Source organism: Condylostylus longicornis, unplaced genomic scaffold (genome assembly GCF_029603195.1).
Source record: "Condylostylus longicornis isolate FDR11 unplaced genomic scaffold, ASM2960319v2 ptg000091l, whole genome shotgun sequence".
Lineage (NCBI taxonomy): Eukaryota > Metazoa > Arthropoda > Insecta > Diptera > Dolichopodidae > Condylostylus > Condylostylus longicornis.
In genome coordinates, this window is record NW_026578059.1 from 1,228,650 (window position 1) to 1,241,352 (window position 12,703).

A 12,703-nucleotide genomic window follows, 5' to 3' on the forward strand; every position below is an offset into this window, starting at 1 on the left:
AATAATTCCTATTATATAATGATAGTTATAAATTACATGTATACATAATGTGTAAGAGGTTTTATAGTAAAATTTGTTTTTACAAACATACATATGTACTCGTACATGTATAATATAATATAAGGATGAGAGGAAAATATTACAACATTGCATATTCCCATAAAGTGTTCATTTATATTATGTCGTTTACAAGCTTCAATAGATTCAAGTATAGTACAAATATACGAATGGGCAATAATAATAAATTTAAAAAAAAAATTTAGACGTTCAGGTTCAATTCAAATTACTTGATATTCAATTGAAAAAAATTTTAACACTCATAAATTTTTTTCCCCTCTTCTACTCCATTTGGGAGCATATTGATTATTTTGTTTGAAATACCTTTATTTTTTAAGGATTCTTAACATATTGTATGTGTCTAGTTTACGTCTTGCATAATAAATTCTTATGTTTTCAAATATATATATATATATATATATATAATATGGATGTACATATAATGTCCGTACAATATTATAATATTTTATGTTCACAATGGGTTATGTAAATACATAGCATATAATTGCTACGAAAATGAATAAAAAAAAATAAGTATAAATATTAATAATGGTTTTCGAATAATAAAATTTATTTTAAACGCGAAGAAAATTTGTTTATATATGCGAAAGTACAAGAATATTTTATGTTTTTTATTTTTCCGGCCTCGCAGCCAGATCTTAATGCGCAAGCAAATTTTCAATATTTCAATTAAATTGTTAAGACTAATCCAACAAATATTTTGAAATATCTTAATTTTCTTTAATTTTTATATTATGCACTTATAAAATTTACATAAAAGAGTTTAACCTTCCGGAATACATATATATACATTTTTTAGTACATTTCCGATACAATTGGAAAATTAAAAAAAAAAATATTACATATTTTTCTATTACGCTTTCATTCTGTCCATTTCATCCATGGATCATGTGATTTTAAAAATATTATAGACTTATAAATAGATATTTGGCAAAAATAATTTTCTATGTGGTTATGGAAGAAAATTTTTTCATATACATACATATTTATTTTATTGTTTAAGGTAAATATGATAATATGTATTTTAAATTTTAATCTAGCTTGTATTACAGAAATTTCATGGTTCTATAATTTTAAAAATTAAAAAGTGCTGACTTATCTGAACAACTATATACGCGCTTTAGTTTCGAGTTTATTAATTTACTTACATTATTTTATTTTATTACATATACATATATACATAAACTTAATTTTGAAAATAAAATGTGCTAATTTGCATAAATCTTTGTTTTAAATCCATAATTTATTTATTATAGAGAAAAAAAAAACAGCTTTATGTCAATAATGTACTGAATTAGTTACAACTATTATAGATTTATTCGACCATATCTAAAGTAAAATCATAAAAATTAAATTTGTAATCTCGCATATCGTTCGTTTTTAATCATATTCTTAGAACGTATAATTGTAGCAATAATGCAGTAACAGCAGGAAGTAAGGAACGAGCACGAATAAATCTATAATAAAATAATAAATTAATAATATAGTTTGGATAATATGATTTTAATACCTTTGGTGTGTTTAATTTTGAAAAATTTTTCTTTTAATTATTATAATTTTTATTTATAAATTTATTTTTTATCCATATTTTCATATATGTATGTATATATGTATGTATTTATATTGCACCGATTTGCAATATTAAAATATTTAATTTTCTAAATATTCATTGAGCTTGAAAAACTTAAATATGTAATTTAAATTGAAATTTGAATAAAAACTTTACACTTGATTTAACTTTTGCAGTTCTAACAAAGATCTGCAATGGCAATACGTTTTTGTTGGAAGAATTGCAAAAGATCTTCTGACAAATCGAGAGCATAAAATTTTTTCCTCCGTTTTTATATACATAAATCACAACCTTAATTAATAGAGAATACATTAGATATAGACATTATTGAAATTACACTAGAGTTTTTATTGACAACATTGCTTTAGTAGTTCTATTGCAGTTTACAACTAATAAGATCTCTTGAAGTCGGGACTACAAACGTGAATGCAATACATGCCTGAATTATTGACGTTACCCAGTTACATTGAGTATTTAATTCGCTTTAAAACGAGTATAACTGTACCCACTCACCCAATTTTCACTCTAGTAATTGATCAAATAATCATCCCTGAAATTATTTGCCCACTTATGTAAAACACCCTGTATATTCACATTGGATATTATATATGAAGTTGTTTGATTTAAAGCATTAAAGATCTTAATAACCATAACAGGTAATAAAAAAAAGTAAAACAAATATAAAAATTTGCCTGGTGATTTTTATGAGCTTCTGATTTTTTTTCCCCCTTTTAATTTTTTTTAAACATTTTCTTTTTTTTTATTGTTTTAAATTAGATTTAAATAATTATTGTATAAATATACATTAACAATACATAATTTTTTTAATAGCTTTTCTTAAAAATGCATTTTCTTAAAAAGAGAAATTGCAATTGCAAAAAATAAAAAATTTTCCATACTTATTTTTTCTTTGAATACACTCAACACTCGATTTTTATTTCACAATGGTATGTCGATTTGTGCCTTGTTGATTTGATTTACTATTGTGAAATCGTAAAATTTGAAATTTTTAAAATCATAAAACTTTAATTCTAATTTGTTTTTTTCAATATACGATGTTACTGCTTTCTGTAAAAATATGCATGGTTTCAATTTACATTTTACATTTTAAGATTTTTTTTATTTTTTTTTTCAAAATCTGGAACTGTTTAGTAGCTGGTGTTAAAATTAAATTCTTGGCAGCTTAATATTACGTTTTATATGCAAAAAATATTTTCTCCATAAAGACACATCATATGTAAATATGTAAAAACAAAATATTTTTCCAATGACACATTCTCGTATATATATATATATATATATATATATAAATGTATATACATGCCTTATATTTATGATATATGATTGATTTTTTCATATTAATATTTTTATAATTTATGGCCAACATATAAGAAAAACGTTCAAAATCTAAGTTAATATTTTTTAAGGTGTTTAAAGTAATAAGAGTAAAAAATGAATACTTTATTAAGTTCTTTAGAGCAACCACATTTTATATAAAAGAAAATCGGTACAATTGAAAAAAACAATAATAATTTTTATATTATAACATAGACTGCCGGTATAATATCTCGTATATTTTATGTGTGCATATATTTGTGTGTATATAATATTTGCCTTCCATTTACATGTTCAACAAACTACAAATGAGTAGCCGAAATTGGGTACCTCGAACAAAAACGTTTGGAGTATTTGTGCAATTAAGTTATTTTTTTCAGTTGGATTGAAATAGTAAATAGCATTAATCTACAGCAGATGAATTTTGTATATTCAAAGTTATATTGGCATTTAATTTTAATTTTTATATTTCAAATGTCTTCTGTTTTTTTATTTAATTGATATTTTAAACATAAAAAAGCCTATAGAGAAAAAAATGGTTATATACGAAAAAAATTGAAGCTACTTTTTATTCATATATACCGAATAAAGAACGTTTCATTTACAAACTACGTATAAAATGAGCTCATAACTCGTAAATGGAATGCAAAAAAAAAAAACTTACCCAAGTTTACAACCAATATGAAAAAAAATTTTAGTATAATAAACCGGATATTGTTTTAAATGTGAATAAAAAATAGAAAAATGGAAGTTTTATTTATTAAAAAAGAGATGGCGCCTGATAGTTAAATTTATTTTTAATAGCGCGATATAAAAAACTCAAAAAATTCCAAGTCCTGAATGTGCGTAGCTATCCTTAGCAAGAATAATTAATAGAAATGTATGTATACTTAGAATAAAAATGATAATTGCCAGTATGTTATTAGATTAATTAAGATTTGAATAGAATAATTTTAATTATTGAGAAAAATTATTACAAAAAATTTTATATTGAAAATAATTTAAAAACTATTTTAATTATTTCTATTCTATAGTTACATAGTACTTGGCTGCATAAACTCTGATGAGTAATATATGTATTAAAAATTACCGTAAATAAAAGTTTCCATATAAATTTAATATTTATTTAATTCATTAATATCTGAAAAGATTATAATATAACTAATGTATTGAACCGAATTCTGGTTCTGAGAATTCGGTTTCAAAGTATGATCATATTTAATTATAAATGCATTCTAAAATCCTTTATATACAAAAGTGATTTTCCATAGTTCATCATATGCACTGACACAGTTCTAAATTAAATCTTAAAAACCTTATTACACTTATACTTACAAATCTGTAGAAACTGAACATTTTAATTTTCCAGGTTTTGTAACAGTATTCGAGAGTGATTCTTTAATATCTAACAATTTTCTATTATTTAAATTAGAACATCTTCTAATTAATAATATTTTTACAGTATAGGTATAAAAAGTTTAAAAATTCTTTTAGAACTTTAAGCGTAAACTATCTTTTTCTTATCTTAGTCTTGTATTTTCGTAGAATTTGCAATTCTGGTTTATAGAATGTGCATTATAATAAGCGCTAACTTAGAACTGAATTATTGGAAATTCCCAAACTTAATCATAATTGCAAGCCAACAAATCGAATATACACAAATCCATTCATGTAGTAGTAAGATTCGTTTACATGTAGTAGTAAGAAGTTTTTCATTTTAAAATCTATAATTTTTTGTTTTAAAATTTTTTATCTTTTCTTTTACATTAGGTAGTAAGTGTTGGATATGTTAGTGATAAACAGTAAAAAAAAGTTTCAAATTTCGTTAACGCAGCGGTTTTCTATTTAGAAAGAATTTTTAATTTCTACAAATATTTTAAGAGTGCGCAATAAATGATCTGATTTTGATTGAATTGATTTTGTAGTTAGAGAGAGAAAGAAAAAGAAAAAGAGAGAGAGAGAAGAAAGAGAAGAATCGAATGTGTATAACGTTAACGCATTGTCAATATTATTTACAGAAGTATTTATTATACCCAACATTGTACACAAAAATGAAGTTAGACCTGAAATAGTAAAATTTGTATATGAAAAAGAATAATCGAAAATGATCCTTTTGAATCTCGTTATGAGAGAAAGCTGTTGAGCTGTTTCTCATGAGGGGAAGCTGTTGAGCTGTTCTCTTATGAGGGGAAGTTGTTGAGCTGTATATGACTAACAAAGTGAATACTGTCTTTATACAAAAAAAAAATATCTGCTTCAAGCCAAGTCAATGCGTGCTGTGGTTATATTACAGTTCAATTTGAATTAAAACGCCTAGATTATAAAGAGAACATATATAGATTCTTATATGGAATATTGTACAACATGCCTCTGAAGTATAACTAAAATATATAATATAAATTATTATCACTTTATATTATTATATTATTTATCTTGATTACACTTACCTTTTCCATATGCTTATAATAAAAACACTTGATATCTCCTATATTTGATATTATAGATCCTTTCTTATAAATAATGTCATACAGCGGTAATGACGCCAAACATATACTTAAATATTATATACTTTTTAATTAAATAAATTTTATAATATGTCCGCATATATGGTCACTCTAAAAAAGAAATTTCTGCATGCAAATTTTTGTTGTTTTTTTTTGTTCTTGTATTGAACTATTAATTTTGCAAATGTTTCTTTTTTATGCTACCAGAACAGATTTTTTCTCTTTAATTTTTATTGCTCTGATTTGATTTTTATTGTTCTCATATTTCTGACATTATCGATGAATTAAATACAGCCATTTAAATAAGCTTCTCTATATAAATTCGATTTACATAAGAATTTCTTCATCAGTTTCATTTAATCAGTTGTTGTGGTAACACACACAGTGTTTTATAAAACCATGAAATTGGTATGTTTTATTAAAAATTAAATTCAAATTATTTTTTAATCATTTCAAGTTACATTAATAATATAATTAAAAATATATAAAAATTAAAAAAAATAATTAGTTTTGGAAAATTTATTAATAAAATATTTTCAATTTTTAAATAAGAAAATTTAAATTAAAATTTTTTTAATTGCAAATCATCATGTTTAATCATGCTTTTAAATTTTAATTTTCATTTGTTTCAAGTTCGAAGAAAAGCCTACTTGCATGATAGTTTTGTACTTAATATTACTTTTTACTTTTGTAATATTGTATAAATGTGTGGTAAGAAAATTAATGATATTATTCTCGAAGTTCCTATATACAATTGTATAATGTAGAATTAAAAATTTTTTACAAGATAAACGCCTACAATTGAGTCCTACATGGATGTAATTCGTTCCTAATGTAATTTTTTTCTATAACATATAAAATATTGTTGTTGTACTTCGAGTTTTTATAATTATAAAGTGGTGCTTCCAAAATAATTTTAATTTAATTTTTAAATTTTGAAAAGTTCAAATTTTTTGTTTTAATAATTTTCAATGTTGTAATTTCATTTTAAATTCAGAGCCTGGATTTCAAAACAAAGATTTACTGTTAAATTTCTTTAACTTTATACCATTTTGCTATGTTTTTCAATATTTTATTTAAATTAATTAAGAAATTTTCGTATTAAATTAAGAAAATTAATTTCGCGACATGTGTACCTTAAATATTGTTCAGTAGATCAGACTTAAGTCTTAAAATAGACTTTCATATTTTCTTGTGTATAAATTCTGCGTCATAAAATTATTTAAATATTTAGTAAAAATTAATTTTATAAATTCTTTTTTGTTTTGGGTTTTTTTAAAGGTTAAGAAATTTAATTAAAAAAATTTAAGATCTTTTTAATTTTTTTTAAAATTAGAACTTTTTTCAATATATTTTTAACTTCTTTTTTTATTTTTTTCATTTTTTGACAAATTTATACAGATAAAGAAAAAGAAAAAGAGAAAAAAACAGCGAAAAGTGTGGTGTCGTCGCCACATTTTTCGCAAAACTTAATATTTAAAAAAAAAATTGTCAAAATGTTGTTGTGTTAACAAAGTCCTCGGATAGTCCTAAAAAATTGAAATCAACACAACATGTAAGTATCAAACAATTTTTTTAATGAACTATAATTAATTTTTTAAATATTTTTTTTTACTTTTTCCTGAAACTGCAGTCATCTTCTTTAAAATGTCCGTCCAATCATTATATTAAAGAAGAATTTGGGGTTCAAATTAATTTATGTGAAACATCTATAATTAAATTAATTTTGGAAAAAAAATTTTGGTTGACATTTTGGACAAATTTTAGGCGAATGTACCAAAAATATAAGGTAAATAAAATTTTTTCTATCAAAATTTATTGTACATACATAGTTTAGCGAATTTATTATTGTACATACATAGTTTATAGAATCAGATTGAATTCAATAATTGTAATGAGTAAAAACTATGGTTTTATTCAAGTTTTGGAAAATTCTTAATTTAAATTTCAAAATTATTTTATGCTATGAGAAGAAGATCTAAAAAATTAAGAAGTTATTGAACTTTTAAGTACGTGAATATTTGAAAATTTATAATTATGCATTGTAGGGTTAAATTATTTTGCTATTATATTGCATATACACATATAGACATAAATGTTTGTAAACTTTTTTTTTAAAACGTATTTATATTAAATCGAAAGTATTCAAATTATTTTTAAAATTTATTAACGAAAATATTAAATTTATAAATTTTTTAATAAATTTTTATGTGAGATATGTACAATATATATGTGTGTTAAGATAAATAATCTATTATGTACAATATAATTTACTCTCCTATAACATATACTATGTATATATTTTGTTTAAAATATGTGAAAATATTAAAGAGATGGAAAATATTTAAAAAAAATTTTGTATGGATAAAATGTTTCAAATAATTCAAACAGAATAAAATTTAAATACGCCTAATCCTTACTAACTTTTTCACCACCTTCCTTCTGTCCGTGATACTTAGGAATTAATATACGAGAACAGTCGAATATTGTGCAGTTATCAATTTCCAAATGTGGGCAAAAAATCCAATGCGTATTGCAAATAAGTTTATAGAATTTAATTTATATATTAAATATTTTTAATATATTTACACATATTTTAAAATTATTAGTAAAAAAAATTGATTTTAATTAAATTTATATTTATTTTCTGTTTATTTCCGCAATTTATGAAAATGCGTTATACGAATTACATAATGTGTTGCGTGTAAAGATATTTTATTTTACTTAACTGGCGATCATACTTTGAAATTTAAGTGAATGTGCCAGGAATATATGGTATGTAATTTTTTTAATTCACATATTTGCGTAATTACATGTACCTTGACTTACTTTGACTTCAAAATTGCAATAAATGCAGTATTAATATACATTGTACAATTCAAATTATGAGCTGAAGTTACTAATTATAATATAGTGTAGCAATGCTGCAATTTAGCTGCAAATTTGAAGTTTCGGTAGATTAATTTAATATTAGAAAAAAATAGATAAGCTTTAGGAAAAACTGCAAAACTGTTTTTTTTCTTTTTGTTTCGCAAAATTTAATTAAATTTCCAATTTTAAGCCTAAGAATTTTTTCAATTAAATTTTATAATTCAAAATTTATATTAAAAATAAAACTTTATATAAGCAGTTTTTCCTTAATTATCCACGAGAATATTGCTTATATTTATTTACTGTGATCCTTACTAACTCTCTACCATTTCCTTTTCCCTTCTCATTAGAAATATATAACGATTTTGCTGATTGGCAATCTGATAGCCGCATTTTATGGGTCTAAAATGATGATTGTTTTTGGCTCTTTCGTTGCAAAATGTTAGAGCTTGCATGATATAAATTAAGCTTGGCCCTAAGCAATTCTTCTGATAATTATTTAATAATTAAGTAATAATAATAATTTATTTTTTTTTTCTTTTTTTTACCATACGCACAGCTATTTTAATTATGTTACAATTGTATTATTTAATTAAATCGTAAATTCATGATTAATTTTTTTATTATCAAATATACACAAACAAATAGATACGTAATTATTGGAATATTTTAGGTCCACTTAACAACAAACTTGGACTTTTTGCTTTTCAGATTAATAACTAGTATTAAATATAAAAGTATAAATGTATAATTAAACGATGCTAGTTTTGTAAGGAATATTGTTTTTTAAGTTCTATAATTATTTTACCATTATATTATATAACAAATGTGTGTAGATGTTTACATAATATATGAATTCAAGTTTCAAAAATATGTTAATTACTGTAATCAGTTTTTTTATATAAATGTATTTTTATATATTTAGAGGTAAATGCAGTTCAGTGATTTCAAAATTTCTCATAATATACTAATTTTATATTGCTTAATATATATATAGATATATAATAAATCGGTATATGTATTTACAACCTTTTAAAACACTGATTTGTTATATAAATATATGTATATATATATGTATATATATCATTATTATATTATATAGTTATTTTGAAATCGTATAATATATAATGTATATATCAATCAATAAATATTATATACGCATACGTACGATTAATACTTTAAGATCATTCCACATATAAATTTTAAATGAATTTATATATGCATATATCATATATGCATATGTAACTTTATGTAGATACATATATATGTATACGTATATATATATAGATATTATTGGTTTTGGCAGTTTCGATATAATTTTCCCTTTTGAATTTTTATATATATATTGAATATATTATAGATTATATAAAAACAATAGGGAATCTATATATATAAATAGTACATATATGTGTATAATATATAAAGATATATGTATATAAATTACATTCATTTAAAAAAGAAACATCACATTATTATTGACTTTTTTTTTTGAATTTATAATTATTAAGTAAATTTTTGATTTATTTTTTTCCCAAATATTGTTTAAATTTTATTTTTAAGTATTATAAAGGAATATAGCTATAGATTTAAGTGTATATAACAGGTCTTAACAGTTTTATTTTGGAAAAAGGAAAGGAAAAACAGTAACATCAAAGACAATTGACAAAAGACTTCATAATTGAACATCTAATAAACATTATGAAAAATTTTAATTATTTTAAATAAAAAGTAGTTAAAATTTAGAATGAGATAGTTTTTATTTGAGATATATTTGTAATGTTATACGTAGGTTATAGAATTGTGTAAAGCACGCGCTTTTATTTGTAAAATGGCCTCTCTTATTATTAACCAACTTAAAAAGAGAAGCTTTATTCATTATACAAAGGGCCTGACAAATTCTCTTAACCTTTCAAAATATCCATATACATAGGTATTCTTCTATGCATATGTATATATATATATGTATATGTATATAAAAAAATGAAAATATTTTTTTTGCTTGCGTTCTACCTCTTTTTTTTTTTTTGATTCTCTCGTTCAAGTATATTTTATGTATAACGTATATTTTTACATAACGGGCATATAATCTTTATTGTAATTGTAATAATCATAGTTTCTAAGAAAATAAGAAATCACACAATATTATTTTGTTTTTAATTAATAATTACTACTTTATATATAATGTATAAATATGTGTAAAACCATTTACAACCATTTTAAGCAACGATTATTTTAATTTTAAGAATATTAAAAACATTCTTTACAGCACACCGTGCTTAGAGATAAAGAACAACCAATATAATATTGTACATATAATCACAATGGGCTTTCTGATCATTATATAATTATCCAATTTTTTAGTATTTAAGAATATATATTTTATTTGTTTTCTTAATTTTTTGTTCATTTAATTGTTACAATACATAGAAGTTCAATAAAAAAATGGCGATCCAACAACAACAAGATTGCCGTTAAAAAAAATAGTTTTTTATTATATGTACCTAATAAATAATAATTCTAAATATTTTTTACAGTAAAGTTTCTACATAATAAACACAATTGCGTATAAAGAGTTTCATTGTGCTTTATTTGTTAATCAGGTATGCTTCGTTCGTTCATAAAATGTAATCAGAGTTGTGAAAACTCAAATACCCGAAAAAAAACCAGTATTTCATACTTTTAGGAAATTTTTCAAGTACCAGTACCAGTACCGTTTACTAGTTATTGAAAAGTATTTTTCTACTAGGTACTGAAAAGTACTGGTTGCATCAGTTTATTTACAGGAATACAATAAGCAGTAAATGTAAGAACCGGTAATTTATATTAGAAAATGATATACATATAATTGAATAATTTTTTGATTAATGTCTGGGACCAAATTAATTTGTAACAAAGGAGAATAGCAATAAGAGTACCTAAATCGAATTTTTAATTAAAAATTACTTATTAAAAATCAAATTACAAGTAAACAAAATTTTATTTTCAACGCTTTTAAGTTTTAATTAAAATTTAATCTGAAAATAATTTGTTCTTCTGTTAAGCTTTCCAGTGTTATTCTATTAGCTGTTAGTGTTACTCTCTTAACTTCCCGTTCTTCTGTTAATTCACATTCGTCGTTTAATTTATATTAATTTGCTTGAATATTAATTTAATTTTCGGAAAATTAAATTAACCCTTAAGGTTTCAAAAAGTTTAAAGAATTAAAAATTGTTAAAGGGAGAAAAATTAGGGCCACGTTGTTTGTCAGACATTTTCTTTTCTTTTTTAGTTTTATTCGAAATTTTTGAAATTGAGTTAATTTAATGAATTTAATTTAATGAGAATACAAAATGTTAAAGAATTAATAACAACAAAAGCAGAAGTTAACAATTATAAATATTGCTTTTCAAAATTTAATGCAATTTTTTAATTGTTTACCAAATGATTGATTCAAAAATTGGATTGAAATTCAAAATTTGGATGGGTTCTTATATTCTTAATAAAGACGAATTATATTGTTTTGATTTCATTATATGCACATGCATTTTGATACTTCATGCAATGAACTTATTGGTATTAATCTTCTATACATACATTCCTCTTTTTGCTCTTTTACATTTTAATTAATTACTTTTGTATTGAAAATTCATATTTTGATAATTCGTTGGAAACTAAAGATCTGTGATTAATTTTATTTTTTGTATTGTACCATGGTCATTTAAAAAGAGTGAAAAACTAAGTGAAAAATAAAAATGAGAATAATAAAAATATAATTCCACTCAATTTTGTAAAAACAGTTTTGACATTTGCTATAATTGGTCTTGTTAATTATTTTCTTATGACTTATTACTACTCGTATAAATGGTGACAGCATACTTGAACAAAAAAATAGTATACATTTTCACACTTGATAAATTCTAATATCATTAAGGAACTTAAAATACTTAAAATGGTAATTGATATATCAATTATCAATAAAAAATAATATTCAATAGTACAATATAGATTATTTAAATAACAGATGCAATACAATAATTTTATCATAATCTTTGTTTATGAGCAAAACTAGAACCAAAAAATCACCTATGAACGAAGACGATTTTAAAATTCAACTAAAGAGTGCATCTCTAAAGAGATATGAAAGTATCAGATCTAAATGTTAAAATTAATAAGTTAGAAGACGAAAACAAGTCGTTAAATAAAATAAAGTTGGATCGAACCAATGGTTTGTATTGTAGCACTTTTCTCTTCAAAATGAATTTTGTATTGTAGCCCTTTTAAAAACAATCTATGCATACCTTCTTCACCAGTGATTCCCAAAGTTCCACCAAGGGACATGCTACAAAATAACATGAATTTAATTAAA